The sequence below is a fragment of the Suricata suricatta genome, chromosome X (assembly GCF_006229205.1).
Source record: "Suricata suricatta isolate VVHF042 chromosome X, meerkat_22Aug2017_6uvM2_HiC, whole genome shotgun sequence".
Classification (NCBI taxonomy): Eukaryota; Metazoa; Chordata; class Mammalia; order Carnivora; family Herpestidae; genus Suricata; species Suricata suricatta.
This window is the reverse complement of record NC_043717.1, coordinates 7,939,235-7,955,572: the sequence shown is the minus strand read 5'-3', so window position 1 is coordinate 7,955,572 and position 16,338 is coordinate 7,939,235. Positions and strand designations below refer to the sequence as shown.

Here is a 16,338-nt window from a genome sequence, read left to right as displayed (position 1 = left end):
TTGTCTGGTTTTCATATCTATAACATGTAACTACCACCACCATATAACGTATTATCCAAGTTTTCCTTTTACATTAGTAATATGCCTTCTATAGTGAGGTTTCCTTTGCTACCCTAACCAAAAAAGTATGACATTATAAAAAATACTTTTGTACCCACCATCCATCTGAATAAAATATTACAAATATATTCAAAGTTCTTTGTGTACTCTTCTCCCTCTATTCCTTAAAGTTTGCATTATTCTGAATTTGTTGTGCATCCATTTCCACACCCACCATTTTACTTTTTGCTATGTGGTATGTATCCTGAAACCATAAATACTATTGTTTCACATGATTTTAAACTTCATACAAATGGTATTATACTATATACAGCATTATGGCATGTGCTTTGTTTTTGTCTTTCAACATAGGACTTATCCATGTGAATACATATAGCTCTATCTCATTTATATTTCATGCTGTGTAGTATTCCATTATGGTAATACGCCATAATTTAGTGATCCATTCTCTTCTGGATAGATATTTATGTTGCTTATGGTATTCAGCTCTGATGATGTTAGTATAAACATCTTGTATAAGTCTTGCTGTGCTTGTCCACAAATGTGATTCATGTTTAGGTAGGACTGAAATGACTCAGTCACAGGATACAAATGTCTCTGACTTTACTAGATATTGCCACACTGTTCTCCAAAGTGACTGTACCAATTTATATGCCCACCAGCAACATGGAACATTCTGATCATTCCAAATCCTCCTCAAGAATTAATATCATCAAGCTTTTAATTTTTCTTTTTTTAAAAGACTTTCTTTTCCTTTATTTTTTAATTTTGGTAAGTTTATTTTATTTTGAGGAAGATACAGAGAACAAGTGGGGGAGGGGAAGAGAGGGAAGGAGACAGAATCCCAAGCAGGCTTCAAGCTGTCTGCACAGAGCCGGATGGGGGTCTTGAACCCACAAACAGTGACATCATGATCTGAGCTGAAATCAAGAATCTGAGGTTTAACTGACCCACCCAGTAGCACCTCAAGTATTTTTAAGTAGGGTTTGTTTACCTATTTTGAGAGAGCGAGACAGACAGACAGACAGACAGACAGAAGGAGGAGAGATAGAGCATGAGCTGGGGAAGGGCAGAGAGAGAGAGGGAGACACAGAATCCAAAGCAGCTGTCAGCACAGAGACTGACTCAGGGCTCAAATTCACAGACGGTGAGATCATGACCTGAGCCCAAGACTGACATTTAACTGACCGAGCCACCCAGATGCCCTGTAAAGATTTTATTTTTAAGTAATCTCTACACCCAAAGTGAGCCTCAAACCTACAACCCCCAAGATCAAGAGTCACATGATCACGGGGGCGCCTGGGTGGCTCAGGTCATGATCTCGTGGTTTGTGAGTTTGAGCTCCACATGGGGCTCTGTGCCTACAGCTCAGATCCTGGAGACTGCTTTGGAATCTGTGTCTCCCTCTCCCTCTCCCCGTCACCTGCTTGCTAGCTCGTGCACTCGCTCTCTCTCTCTCTCTCTCTCTCTCTCTCTCGCTCTCAACAAATAAATAAAAAACATTTTACAAAATTTTTTTAAAAGTCACATGTGCTCTGACTGAGCCAGCCAGGCGCTCCCAGCTTTTAATTTTTCTTAATCTCAATGATATGTACTGGTATCTCATTTTAATTTGTAATTATATCATTATTAATAAAGATAATCATGTCTGTTGCCTATTTAGCCTCCCCCTTTTGTGAACAGCTTGTTTCAATTCTTTGGTTAAAGTGAATTACATTGTTTGTGGGGTTTTTTCCTATTGATATTAATTAATACAGTCTAAATAATTTGTTGTCAGTTTTATATATAATAAACATTGTCTCCAAATTTACGGCTTAACGTTTCTCTTTTGTATACAGTATTTTGATGCATGAAAGCTATTTTTAATATATATATATATATATATATATATTTTTTTTTTTAAAGTAATCTCTACACCCAACACGGGGCTGGTTTTAACTCACAACCCTGAGATCAAGAGTCACATGCTCTCCTGACTGAGCCAGCCAAGCACCCCATGATTCATAGAAGCTTATAACATTTAGTGGAGCTACTGTATTTATTCCTTTACGGTTTGTGCTTTTTGTGTCTTGTTTAAGAAATCTTTCCCTACACTAAAGTCTCAAATTATGCTCCTGTATTTTCTTTAAAATATAGAAGTTTAAAATTTTATTTTTATTTATTTATTTTTAATCTGCTAGAGTTTGTGTTTTGTTTTGTTTTTGAGGTGGGGGGTAGAGAGAGACATAGAGAGAATCCCAGGCAGGCTTTGCACTGTTCACTGCAGAGCCCAATGCAGGGTTCGAACTCATAAACCCTGAGATCCTGACCTGAGCCAAAGTTGGATGTTTAACCAACTGAGCCACCCCAGTGACTACAGAAGTTTAAAATTTTAAAGTTTTGTTTTTTGCATTATGAAAATTGTTTAATTCCAAATAATGTTTGCTTGCATGTGACCAATCTTAAATGAGCATGTTTGTGTGTGTGTATAATGTATATATTTACATGCACAAATATACGTATACACATATACACAAATATGTACACACAAATTTGTGTATGTTTACAGTGTTCAAGGAATGAAATTTTGGTTAAGTTGACGTGTTTTCCTACTGTATTTTTGTCTCCTATTTCATTGCTACTCTTTATTAGTTCTTTCTAGTTTCTTTGGGTTTATTCTAATATCTTAATAGAAATGCTTGCCTCTTTAATTCCTAGCTTTCTTCTTTTTATTAAGAATTTAGGATTATTAATTTTCAATATTCACTTCAGCTACATCTCATAAGTTATGAAATACAGTATTTTATCATTGCTTATGTACAAATGTTTTCTAATTTCATTATACTTTCTTTGATCCATGGGTTTATTTATTTTTTAATGTTTTTATTTATTTATTTTGAGAGAGAGTGCAGGGGAGGGGCAGAGAGAGAGAGAGAGAGAGAGAGAGAGAGAGAGAATCCCAAGCAGGCTCCACACTGTCAGCACAGAGCCCAATGCAGGGCTCAATCTCACAAACTGTGAGATCATGACCTGAGCCCAAAATCAAAAGTAGGCTGCTAAACCAACTCAGCCACACAGGTGCCCTCTCGCGTTAATTTATTTTTTTAAATTATTTATTTATTTTTAAAACAATGGAATTTTATTTTGATGAAAAACTCGAGTTTACAATCATTTAGTAAATGAAGAGCAAACACTTCATTTTCCTATCCCATAACGCTTAAGAAAAAAAATTAGTAAATAAATAACAGATTAAGGGTAAGGCAGACTGGATGATAATAAACCACCTCCGATCTTCACACTTCCTGCATGTGCCTCATTGTAAAAGGGCGAGAAAACGGCACTGGAGAGAAAGAAGGTATGGGCATTGAATCTCATCCTAATCGTTCAAATAAGCCCAATGATAAATACCCCCCCCTCTTTTTTTGTGTGTGCTCATAACGGGCAGCAAACTATACACACTTTACTGAAGGAATACTTTGATAGAAGCACTTGTTTCAGTTATAGTGTGCATCACAACTATAAAAATGGCTTGAACAGTTCCACTTAACCACCACTTATAAAGTGCAACTATATAATATTCTACATTTTATGTGGGGTGTGATGAATATCAGTCTAAGCTGAAAATACCCCAGTTGCCAATTTTCACTACTTCTGAAAATATCTAGATGTGTGAAAAAGGACTGTTCCCCACAGAAAGAACCAATTTCACAAACCTACTGGTAAACAAATAACATTTCTATAACTGGAACCTCAGGATGCTAGAGTTGTACTCATTTAAAAAAAAAACATTCAGCTACCTTTGGTCTTTAAAAAAAGCCTCCACTGCAATATCCTAAACATTGTTATATGCATCTTACAATGAAGAGTGTGGCCTTGCAGTGTAGAATGAGGAGAGTGCGACGTCATCGTGAAGGGTAGCATGCTATGGTTTCAAGGAACGTCAGCATCACAGCGTTCAATTCTGTGCATTAGGATCGAGGTCATTGTTGCCAGAAGGGGAGTGCATCGGGAGAATATCCAGCTCGTCCACTTGCGGAGTCGGGTGCATGACCACCAGTTGGTCCTGGGGAATGTCTGCAGCAGCTGCTGCAAGGTTGGTAACAGATTTACTCTTTACACACTGAAAGTCTACATGCCGACTCTTTCCTTCTTCCTTCTCCCAAGACATTCGAATAAAGGGTCTTTGGACATAGTTGTAATCACTTCTGGGCGGCCCCCAGGCCTTTTCTTTACTTTTTCTTTGTAGCTAGGATAACCTTCTATTCCCAATCTAATCTTCTTAAGACCTCACTTCTTCAAAACTGATTTGGCCACATCTGTTTTCAATGTACTTGAAAAATCTATATAATTTTGTGCTATAAATAATTTGTGAATACTCTTCTCCCATCTTTGGCGGATACTCTTCATCCCAATCAACCACATCATCATCTGTAAGCACTACTCTGGGGCATTCTCGTTCCCCACTCTGAGCACTAGCTACCATGAGAGGCAGGATCATTTCTTCCAGATAAAATTCCAACTGTCTACGAGCACCATCATTTGATAACTCATGCATCAGGGCACTGAGACCTCTACATTTAGTAGTACTATATTCAAAAGAAATACAAAGATAGTCGCATGCTCCTCTCAGATCAGGAAGAGATATGCCATCAGGACAACGGATTATTCCTGTTTTGTAGTAATCCAGAATAGCTCAAAAAACAGTGGAGCCAAATCCCTCTGCCACTTCATACTCTCCCTTCTCATTGGGACGTGTAAAGTTACGTTCTCTGCCAGATCCGAACATCCTGCCCAACATTGTATTTGGCTGTGCAGTAAAAATGGATGGGTCTGCAACAAATCTAGTGTTATCCACTATCAGTGTTATTCGTTCCGACGTTCTTACACTCCGAGATCCTTCTTTTGCATTTTCACATACAAACACCATCTCCCCAGAGGTCTTACAGCTACCATCTGAACTTGACTGACTACTGTTTCTGCTGCTACTCCCAGTTCTGCTACTAGAACCATTTGAAGAAGCCTTCTGAGGACGAGGAATGCTTGGATGAGAGGAACTGTGGTCTTTTTCTCGTTCAACATGGTGCTGTCGTGTTGGAGAAGTAACATTTCTAATACAAGGAGTGACTTGAGATTCTGTTCTTTCATTAGATGAATCCCGTGATCTGTCGCATGACCTTCGTCTATCTCTTGATGGTTCATGTCCCCCACTAGCACCATGTAGACTCATTTTGGTTTGGTCAACAACTCCTTTAGCAACACGTGAGGGAGTACTTGAATGTTTATAGAGTTTACGAGGTCTACTATGCAATTTCCGATCCCAACTCTCTGGATCACTGAAGTTGCTGTCATAAGGATGAGGCCGTCCTGCCATCCCACTTCAAGCTTCCTCACACCGCTGCTCTGAAAGCATATGTAGCACCCATAACCTGCAAGTCCCTCTTGAGTGTCCACGGAAGACCTAGGCAAAGGTGGAGGCCACCGACACTTCCGCTTCTTCCTCAACTGTGTCCGTCTGGAGGTGTCTGTGGTGGTGGCCACTCAGGCAACTGCGGCCAGCAGACCCACCGGGGCCTCTCGTGTTAATTTAAAATGGGCTTTTAATTCATAGGTCTAACAGGAGAGACCTGGCAGGGGACCATGGTGAAAGGAAGGGGGAAAGAGAGCGGGGGAGAGTGAGGGACACAGATCAAGGGAGAATACTGAATACTGAAAATGAACCATGGACTGAAGGGGGAAGGGGTGGGAGGGGGGGTGATGGTCATGGAGGGGGGCACTTGTGGGGAGAAGCACTGGGTGTTATATGGAAACCAATTTGACAATAAACTATTTAAAAAATAAAATAAAATGTGCTTTTAAATTTTCAAGTGTATAGGCACTGTTTTATTGTATTTTTGTCATTTTTAAATATAAATTAAAATTTTTTTTAAGGTTTATTTATTTTTCAGAGAGAGAGCACAAGCAGGGAAGGGGCAGAGAGAATGGGAGGCACAGAATCTGAAGCAGGCTGCAAGCTCTGAGCTGTCAGCACAGAGGCCCATGCAGGGCTCACACTCACAAACTGCGAGATCGTTACCTGAGCCAAAGTCCAAAGCTTAACCAACTGACCTACCTTGGTGCCCCTTTTGTTGTTACCTTTATTTCATCATAGTTAAAGAACTGGGTCTGTATGATATTGATATTTGGAAATTTGCTGAGACCTATTTCTTGGTCAAGTTTTGTAAAGGTTCCACCTACTGAGAATAGTGTGTTAAAATCTCCCACTATGGATTCGTTAGTTTCTCCTTGCAATTCTATAAATAGTTGCTTTTGATACATTTAAGATTCTGGGTTCTCTATTCTATTCCATTGGTCCATGTGTCTGTTTTTGTGCCAGTACCATACTGTCTTGATGATGACAGCTTTGTAGTAGAGGCTAAAGTCTGGGATTGTGATGCCTCTCGTTTTGGTTTTCTTCTTCAATATGACTTTGGCTATTTGGGGTCTTTTGTGGTTCTATACGAATTTGAGGATAGCTTGTTCTAGCTTTGAGAAGAATGCTGGTGCACTGTTCTGACTTTATCATAAAAGTTTAGAATGGGGGCGCCTGGCTTGCTCAGCAGATAAAGCATGTGACTCGACCTCAGGCTTTTAAATTCAAGCTCCACATTGAGCATAGAGCTGACGTATCAAGAAAAAAAAAAAAAAGGTTTAGAGTGTGTGTATCTTTAGGTTGATGTGTAGATTTCTCTCGCTGTGTCAGGACCTTCTTTATCCCCGATAGTGATTTTTTAATGTAAAGCATATTTTATCACAAATTATTCAACATCCCTAGGTCTTTGTCAAGAAGACAGGAACATTAGAGGAATTTGACTCTGCAAATACCCCATCCATTTTACATATCACTATACCCCACTGATTTATTTCCTCCTCGCTTATTGGCCCTTAACATTTACACAGTCTCATATAGTCATAATTTTTAGGTTTACCCACCTTTCTAGTGATATCTTTACTTCTTAAATCTCAATTCTGAGTTTAATTTCTTTCTTGCCAAAGACCTCTGAAGGGTTACAGACCTGAGCAATAAAGACAAGACTACCAAAAAATCCCCACACAGGCCAAAGTAAACGGGGCAATGTGTTCATCTCAACATGGGCTCTTGTAGGGGGTTGGGGGGGGGGGGAAGAAGGCTTCCTCTGGAATTTGAAATTGCAGACCAGCCCTCACATGGCTTCGGGGTTCATATGTTCAATGTTGATGTGACATAAGACTCTCTAAGCCAGAGAAAGGGTAATTAAAAATGGTTCCATATTTATAGTGCCCCTAGAAGTAAAGAAAAGACATCCTTACAAACCCCAAGCCATGAAAGAAATAATAAAAATGTTGTTGGCGAATGGTAGTAATCCAAACATATTTGGAGACAGACACATAAGGTTCAACCTAGGCCTCCAAAAGATTCCTTATTATGTGTTTAGAATACAGGTTGGCAAAATGTTTCTATAAAGGACCAGGTTATTAGATATTTAGGCTTTGCAGGCCATATAGTCTCTGTTGCAACTACTCGGCTTGGCCATTATAGCGTGGACAAAAGCATCACGGACTCAATCAAATGAGTATAGTTGTGTCCCACAAAAGTTTATTAATGAACACTGAAACCTGACTTTTGCATAATTTCCAATGTCAATAAATATTCTTATTTCTTTCCCAACATTTAAAAATGTAAAAAGCACTGTTAATTCTAGGCAGTCTGAAAACCGGCAGCCGACTGGATTTAGCCCACAGGCAAAAGTTTGCCAACCCCTGGTGTAGAATATTTTCTACTATATAGAAAAATATGTCTGTCTTTTCTCTTACTATTAAACTAAGAGGGAGGCACCTGGGTGGCTCAGTCGGTTGAGCGTCCGGCTTTGGCTCAGGTCATGAGCTCACGGTTTGTGGGTTCAAGTCCTGCACTGGGCTCTGTGCTGACAGCTGGCTCAGAGCCTGGAGCCTGCTTCAGATTCTGTACCTCCCTCTCTCTCTGATCCGCCCCAACTCGCACTGTCTCTGTCTCTCAAAAATAAATAAAAAACATAAAAAATTTAAAAAATAATAATAAACTGAGAGGGATCAATAATTGCTAATTTAGAAAGGCCATTTTTGGCGGCACCTGGGTGGCTCAGTTGGTTAAGCATCTGACTCTTGATTTCAGCTCAGGTCATGATCTCAGGGTAGTGAGATTGAGCCCCACATCTGGCTTCATGCTCAGCATGCTTGAGACTCTCTCTCTCTGCCCTTCTCACACTTGCAAGTGCTCATGTGCCCTCCCACCAAAATAAATAAATAAGTAAATAAACTTATGGGGAAAAAAAGGCTACTTTTCATGTCAAGTTTCCCAGCAGATAGTCTGGCCCAGGGAAGCTCTAATTGTAGTGCTCACAACAAAGTCAGACTGCTCAGTACACGAGGCCACAGCCCCCTATTTACTGATCGAAGATGGTCAGGTCTGCACTGATCTGGGAAATCAGAACTTTAGAGTTAGATCTTAGGTAACCGGGACCTGAAGTCCTTAAGTGACTTGATCAGTGTCTGACACCAGAAGAGCGGCACAGAGAACCCTCCTCATTCAAAATCCAGCTCAAATTGGTCACCTCCTCCCTGACCCTTCCCCTGGTCTGTCCGGTGTTAATGCTTCCGTCATCTGCACTCACTTTATCCTTCGTACGTAGTCCGTCGCACTTTGCAGTGCACTGCAAACTTGCTTTTTTCTCTCGCTTGAGTATTCCTTGTTGACCTTCCTATCGCTTGTATCTAGACCAATGAAGCCAACACCTAAGAATGCCTCATTTAAAGATTCCTAAATAAATCAATGTATTTCCAGTAGACAGGACCGCCTGGCAAGAGTGAGAATGAGCTGGTCGCTCATCGTACGATATGAGAAGAATGACGTGCTATAGGAATCTCTTGCATCCCTGTGCAAAACTCAAGGTCTTTAGCATATAAGTGTTGTGATGAAAGCCTAATGAAATTGTATGAGTAGGATTCTGGATTGCTGATTATAAAGTCATCTAATCATTGCTAAATTGATTTAGCAAAGAAAGACTTAAGAACTGTGGGTGAATTTTGTCCCAAGCCCAAATAAGATTTTATCATTCGGAAAATTGGTAAAAATTAACTCAAATAGCTAAATTACACAGAAGGGAAAGCAGTAATTCATTTCTGCTGTCAGTTACATAAAACCCTTTCTTATAAAGAACAAACTGCATTATAATATCATAAGATATTATTTTCTCCTCTTAAAAAACTGTCTGAGTGAAATTGAGAAAAGAATTTAACATCTCAGGACTTGCAGTGAAATTTCAAAGTGTTAGGGAAATAACATGAAATAGACAAATTTTAACGTTGCTAAATGAGAACAGGATATGTACATTCCTCTATCAAGACCATTTCATAAAAGAGAAAGGACATTTTATACCAAAGGTGGTAAAACAATTTTATTTTGGTTAAAACGCAGTCCTTGAAATCAAATAGACTTAGCTTTATGAAAAGTATGTTAAATTGTTAATATTTTTAAAATTGTGCTACAGATTAAACAATTTCATAGGCCCCAAAAGCCCTAATAATCCATAGCCCACCGTTTTGGGGGTTATTGAATTCAAGGTCTCTTTTAACATGAATTTCTTAACCTAATGAAATTCTCTTTCCGCATCCCTATGAAATGCCTCTTCCCCTGTCCCCTCAATAGCGAGCTTCACGACACATAGTCACAGTTCTGAAGAAGCTTTTCACTTTTCTTGAACTTGATACTGAATTTGCTTTCTAATTTACATTTTATCAATTTCAATTATCTTGCCTGATTTATGGTTTTTTTCATTACCTCGCTAAATTAGCCATATATCATTTCCTTCACCACAAATAAGTCATACATTTTTCTTTTAAAATCTGTACATTGGCAGAACTTCCATCTATGACAGAGTCGAGATTTTGGCAAAATCTCTCTTCCACAAACACATAGAAAGCTGTATAAAATGGTCACGAACAGGGACACCTGGGTGGCTCAGTCAATTAAGACTGACTTCGGCTCAGGTCATGATCTCAACGGTCCGTGAGTTCGAGCCCTGCGTCGGGCTCTGTGCTGACAGCTAGCTCAGAGCCTGGAGCCTGCTTCGGATTCTGAGTCTCCCTCTCTGACCCTTCCCTGCTGGCATGCTATCTCTTGCTTTCAAAAATAAACATTGAGGGGCACCTGGGTGGCTCAGTCAGTTAAGCCTCCAGCTTTGGCTCAGGTCATGATCTCATGGTTCATGGGTTTAAGCCCTGCATTGGGTTCTGTGCTGACAGCTCGGAGCCTGGAGCCTGCTTTGGATTCTGTATTTCCCTCTCTCTCTGACCCTCCCCTGCTTGCACAGTCTCTCAATGTAAATAAAAACAAACAAACAAACAAAACCAACAACTTGAGGGATAAAAAAAAAAAAAAAAGCTCACTGTGGCATTAAAAAAACCCCAAACAAACAAGAAAACCCAAAAACAATAATAAAAAGACATTGAAAAAAAAAATTTTTTTTTAATGGTCACAAACAACCATCTCAGAGCTCCAAAAACTGAGCAAAGGCAAATGATAGAGAAGCCTGGACTGATGAAAAGCACCCAGCACAGACCAGAGCTGTGGGAGTCTGTGGCCTGTTGGCCCGGGGCGGCTCCCATCCCCCCTGCCTGGCCTGAAACGCAGCCGTCTCACTGCCTAAGAGCCGGGACCTGATCTGGAGGCGGGCTGCAATATTCCCAGCAGTGATGTCAGTATGGGCAGCAGTGTCAGTGGGAAACAAAAAGAGAATTCCCGCGGCCCCACCCGCACCCCGGTTCCAGGGCCAATGGGACGCAGGGTGGAAATTTATACAAGGAGGTAGCGCTGGAAATGAGATCACCTTACAAGCACAAGAAAGGCCCCCACACATCCCTGACTGACTGGGGAAATGATGGGCAGGGAGAGGCCAAAGGGCCCAGCAGAAAGTTAAAAGCCAAGGCAGACTTTCGAATAGCCTGAACTTTGAATGTGCTCCCAACCCACAAACAAATTCACAGGCAGCTTGACGTGTCTGAGCACAAGCTTTGCCCAATCATCCCCTGACTGTTCAGCTATGCAGAGCCGGGGCACTGATATATCCAGGATCAAAATTACAATTAGGGTAAAAAAAACATGAAGAGCAATGACAATGACCACACATGCCTAATTAACATTTATAGGACACTCCACTCAAAAGCAGAATACACATTTTCCAAGTATGCATGAAATGTTCCTTAGAATAGACCTTATCCCAGACCCTCCCCCCCACACACAAAAATCCTCAGTAAATTTAGACATATCAAATGATTTAAAGTATGTTTTCCAACCACAATGGAAGTTAGAAAACAACAACAGAATAGAATTTAGGAAATCACTAATTATTTGGAAATGTAATAAAGCTTTTAAAAATTCTATACAAAGAATTGCAAAGAAAAAATCACAGAGGATATTATCAAGTATTTGAACTGAAGTAACACAAAATCACATATATTCAAATTTATTAGATGTAGCTAATATAGTACTTAGGGATAAGTTATAGTTCTAAAGACCTATATTAGAAAAAAAAGAAAGGTGTCAAACCTAATGTTTCCACCTTGAGAAATCAGGGAAAAAAAAAAAGAGAAAAATCAGATCCAAAGCCAGAAGGAAAAAAATCATAAAGACTATAGGGGAAATCAATCAAATGGAAAACAGAAAAACAATAAAGAAAATCAATCACTAAAATTGACAAGTTTCTTCTCAACCTGTGCCAAGAAAAGAAGCAATAAACGACCAAACTCACAAATGAAAAGATATCACTACCAACTCTAGGGAAGTTAAGTGGATTACAAGAAAGCGTTATGAACATATCGATACCAACATATTATGCAAATTCAATGAAATAGACAAATTCTTAAGAAGATATTTTGATGACAGACCCAAACGTAAGAGTGAAAATGGAGTTCCCTAGGAGAAAACATAGGAGAATCCCTTTGTGAACTCAAGTTAGGCAATCATTTATTAGATGTAGACATTAAAAAGTACAAACTATAACAAAAGTTGGTAAATTGGACTCCACCAAATTTTTGCTCTACCAAAGATACTCTTAAGAAAATGAACAGGCACTCCACAGATTTGGTAGCAAATATTTTCAAAACATCTATCTCTTAAAGGATTTATGTGCTAAATACATGAAGAACTATTACAACTCAAATAAATGAGCTGACAAAAGGACACGAGGATGGAAAATAAGATCACAGTGTTATCCCACTGCACACGTCCCCGAATGGCTAACATGAAAAGAACTGAAAATATGAAGTGGTAAGGTGGGACACTCAATAACTGGAAATCTCACACATTGTCAGTGGGAATGCGAGGTGGTGCAGCCCCCTTGGAAAACAATTTCACATTAATTAAAAACTTAAATATAGATCTAACATACATCCCAGAAATCCTACTCCTAGATAACTACCCAAGAGAGACAAAATCTTATGTCAAAAAAGATTGGCATATAAATGTTCCTAATAAGTTTATTCATAATCAAAAACCGGAGAAGCAAACATACCATCGATTGCATAGTATATCCATGCAATGAGATACTATTTAGCAATAAAAAGGAACAACATATACATACACGGTCATGGATGATTCTCAAAAATCCTATGCTAAGTTAGACAAGCCTGCCCTAAAAGGTTACACACTGTGTGTTTCCATGTATATCACTCCCTGCAATGTGCAAAACAATAAGGACAGAAGTCAGATCCAGGGCCAGGGATGTAAAGGAATACAAGGGAACTTTTGAGTGCAATAGAAATGTTCTATTACATCTTGGTTGTGATAGTGGTTACGTGAATGTATACATTTGTTGAAATGTGCCTTAAATGAATTGGTACAAAAAGGAAAATAAGATTACTGTTAAGTATAATCCTCACGAGAAAATACAGGTTTAGAAGTACATCTCCTCTGGAGCGCCTGGCTGGCTCAGTCAGAGAAACATGCAACTCTTGATCTTGGGGTCATGAGTTCGAGCCCCACATTGGGTATGGAGATTACTTAAACAAATAAAAACTTGAAAAAAAAGAGGTAGGTCTCTTCATCCTCTCCCACTAAAAACTCTAAAGACTTATCTACAATCCAGCTGAGAACACTGGGGACCTACCTAGAAGTTCCACAAGTCAACGCATTGTCTGTGTGAGGAGAAAGACATGTTTTTTACTTGAAAGTTTATTTATTTATTTTGAGAGACAAAGACAGCATGAGTGAGGGAGGGGCAGAGAGCGAGGGAGAAAGAGACTCTTAAGCAGACTTTGTGCTAAGGGCAAGGAACCTGACGTGGGGCTCGAACTCAAACCATGTGATTGTGACCTGAAGCAAAACCAAGAGTCGAACACTTAATCACCTGAGGCACCCAGGTGCCCCAGACATGTTCTAATTCACCTGTGGAGTCCCACTCTCCAGCAAAGGGCCATAATCTCATAATGGCTTGATACATATCTTTATAACAATGGACAGAGAAATAGAGGTTTCTGAGATACTTTGCCAAAATCAGATACTCTTCCAGGTGTGGAGGTGGAATATTAAATGATGAAATAGGAACACTGAAAAGTGTATTAATTAATCTAATTCCCCACACTGCTGTCTGGGTCAATAGTGCCTGGATGGCTGTTCTAGAATCTCTGCATATAACTGTACTGCCAAAACCAGTAAAAAGATCGTTTTTAAAAGGGATCATATATAAACATCAAAATGCCTCTCAAATGACCCACGTAAAGATGAAAACAGATAAACAGATGAAACTAAAGGAACCCTATCCACATCTAAAATTCTATTCAAGTAAAATTGATCTAAGTTAGATAATGCTTGAGCTGAGACAAGGTTCTGTAATAAATTTGTTTCACTTGAAATAGGCAGAATCTTTTTTTTCATTGCCTTTTGAAATCATGAAGCAAACTCAGAGGCCTCTTTGCAAGCTGTTCATTTCTTAGCTCTAGATTGCTTTCAAAATAACGTTCAAATCAATTCATATTATTTCTAAGGAAATGTCAAAACGTTCTCAATTATTTGTAAAGATATTGCTATTTTTTCTTGCTCAACTTTTTATTTTGCAAATTTTCCTAATATCTTTTACAGCAGTTTTATTTTTCTGAGCCAGATGAAACTCGTTGCATTTAGTTTTCATACCTTTTCAGACTCCTGCAACCTGGAACACTTCCTCTGCCTTTGTTGTTCATGGTATTTCCATTTTGAAAAGGACAGGCCAGTTTTTTGGGAAAATGTCCCTCAGTCTGGGTTTGTCCAACATTTCTCAAGATTAGAATACAGTTTAGCATTTTAGGAAGGTAAGGAAGATACCTAAAGTCATGATACTGTGTCCACATCACATCAGGATGCACATAATGTTCATTTGTCCTGGCATTGGGAGCTGTTAACTCAGATCATTTGGGTAGGTGGTATTTGTCAGATTTCTCTATGTTAAAGGGATTTTTCACACTTTGTAATTAATAAGTAATCCATGTAGAAATACTATGATAATTCATAATTTAGTTCTTTATATATAGTAATATTAACATTTCTTTTTTTAGATGTTTATTTTTGAGAGAGACAGCATGAGTGGGGGAGTGGCCGAGACAGAGGGAAACACAGAATGGTGAAGCAGGCTCCAGGCTTCAAGCTATCAGCACAGAGCCCGATGCGGGGCTCAAACCCATGAACTGCAAGATCATGACCTGAGCCAAAGTTGGATGCTCAACCGACTGAGCCACCCAGGCACCCTTATATATATGGTAATATTAAAATGTTATGACATTATAAAGTATATCTTTGAAAATAAACACATTTAACCACTAATAACCCCACTTGATATGGTTTTAGGATCAAAAACTGTTTACTATCATAACATTTCTATTATTTTAAGGCATAGATTTAAGTAGATGTTATAGAAACGCTCTACGGAAATTGCCTGTTTTGTTTCCGTACCAATGTGAGGCTTCTTATTCATGCTTCATGCCCATGAGCCTGTTGGATAGTCATTTCTTCTGTTTAAAATTCAAGAGCGATGCTCTTCATTCTGGAGGAAACAAAATGCTTTTCCAATGTACTGACAAATGTACCATCTCACCAAATATCAAGAAACCCAAGAGGCCAGACTAGATCAATAAATAAACCTTCAGCTCCTGGCCTAAGCTCCAATGATTTAGTTCCATTTATAAAGTGTTAACCTTGAAATATAGTTTGAGATCAAGTTGAAGACACTTTATTACAATACAAACTGGTAGCACACTAGAAACTCACTTGCTCAAGGTTAGCATGTTATAAGAGAGACATCCCTAGAGTTTACAACAACCAGTGTTTTGACCTTAAATCCATTACTCAAACCTCGCTTTGGGTAATCCACTTTTCCTTTCTGAAAATCCAGTTACTCATCTTTAAATCGGGACTCACAGGACTACCTCTGTGGGGCTGTATAAAGAAATAAAACATCTTGTGTTTCAAAGAGCTTTGGAAGCCATAAAGCGCTTATAAATGTTAGCCAAAGAGGAGGAAATGCCCTCCAAAACACAATTACATTGTTTTTTTCTCACATGAAAAATCCTTCAACATAGACTTGATACCAGATAAAGATCTATTTATTAAAGAATTTTCGATGCTTTGCCTGAAAATGAAGCATTGTGACTGTACCAATGAAGTTAACACTGAACAGAATTTTAATGATCCCAAGAACCAGGCATAAACTCTCAAGAGACCAACTCTTCTCCATGCTGACTTCATGGAGAGAAGTAGAGGGACCACTGACAGCTTGGTGACTCCCCACCATGTCCCCTTTACAGTGATGTCGAAGCTACTGGAACACACAGTTAGAGCAAACACTCAAACACGGGCTGCTTTTATCAGTTGTGTGCACGCATGCATGCGTGTGCCTACATGCTGTGGCTCTGGCAGACCAACAAATCAGTTAACCAAAGTGGAATTCCCTTCAAGTCATGCCTCTATGCTGTTTTATAAGTACAGCTAATCCAATTCTTGAATAGTTAAACTATGGGGATGGCAACAGAGTGGACTTTCCCAGTGAAAGAATCTGAAAGGGTGGAGGCAAGTGTTCCAGGTGTATTATAATCGGTGCTCCATAAGCAAGGGCTAAATGAACTCTGGTAAAGATTCATGTGAAGAGGATTATGTACTGGATGAAAAATATTTTCAGCTAAATCAACTCTCAATGGAAAGCAGCAGCAGGAGGCAAGAGCTAGATGGACTGGAGCTCAGGATGAATACTGAAAGAACTTGCAGATCTTGTAACAGACAGT

At 39.2% G+C, this 16,338-nt stretch overlaps 1 protein-coding gene and 1 pseudogene across 1 annotated transcript in view; both read right to left on the bottom strand.

Annotated features, from left to right (window-relative positions):
• The window catches only part of FRMPD4 (FERM and PDZ domain containing 4), a 793,887-nt gene that overhangs the window by 622,364 nt on the left and 155,185 nt on the right, over window positions 1–16,338 (bottom strand). The window lies entirely within an intron of this gene.
• On the bottom strand, window positions 3,995–5,410 carry LOC115284051 (annotated as a pseudogene).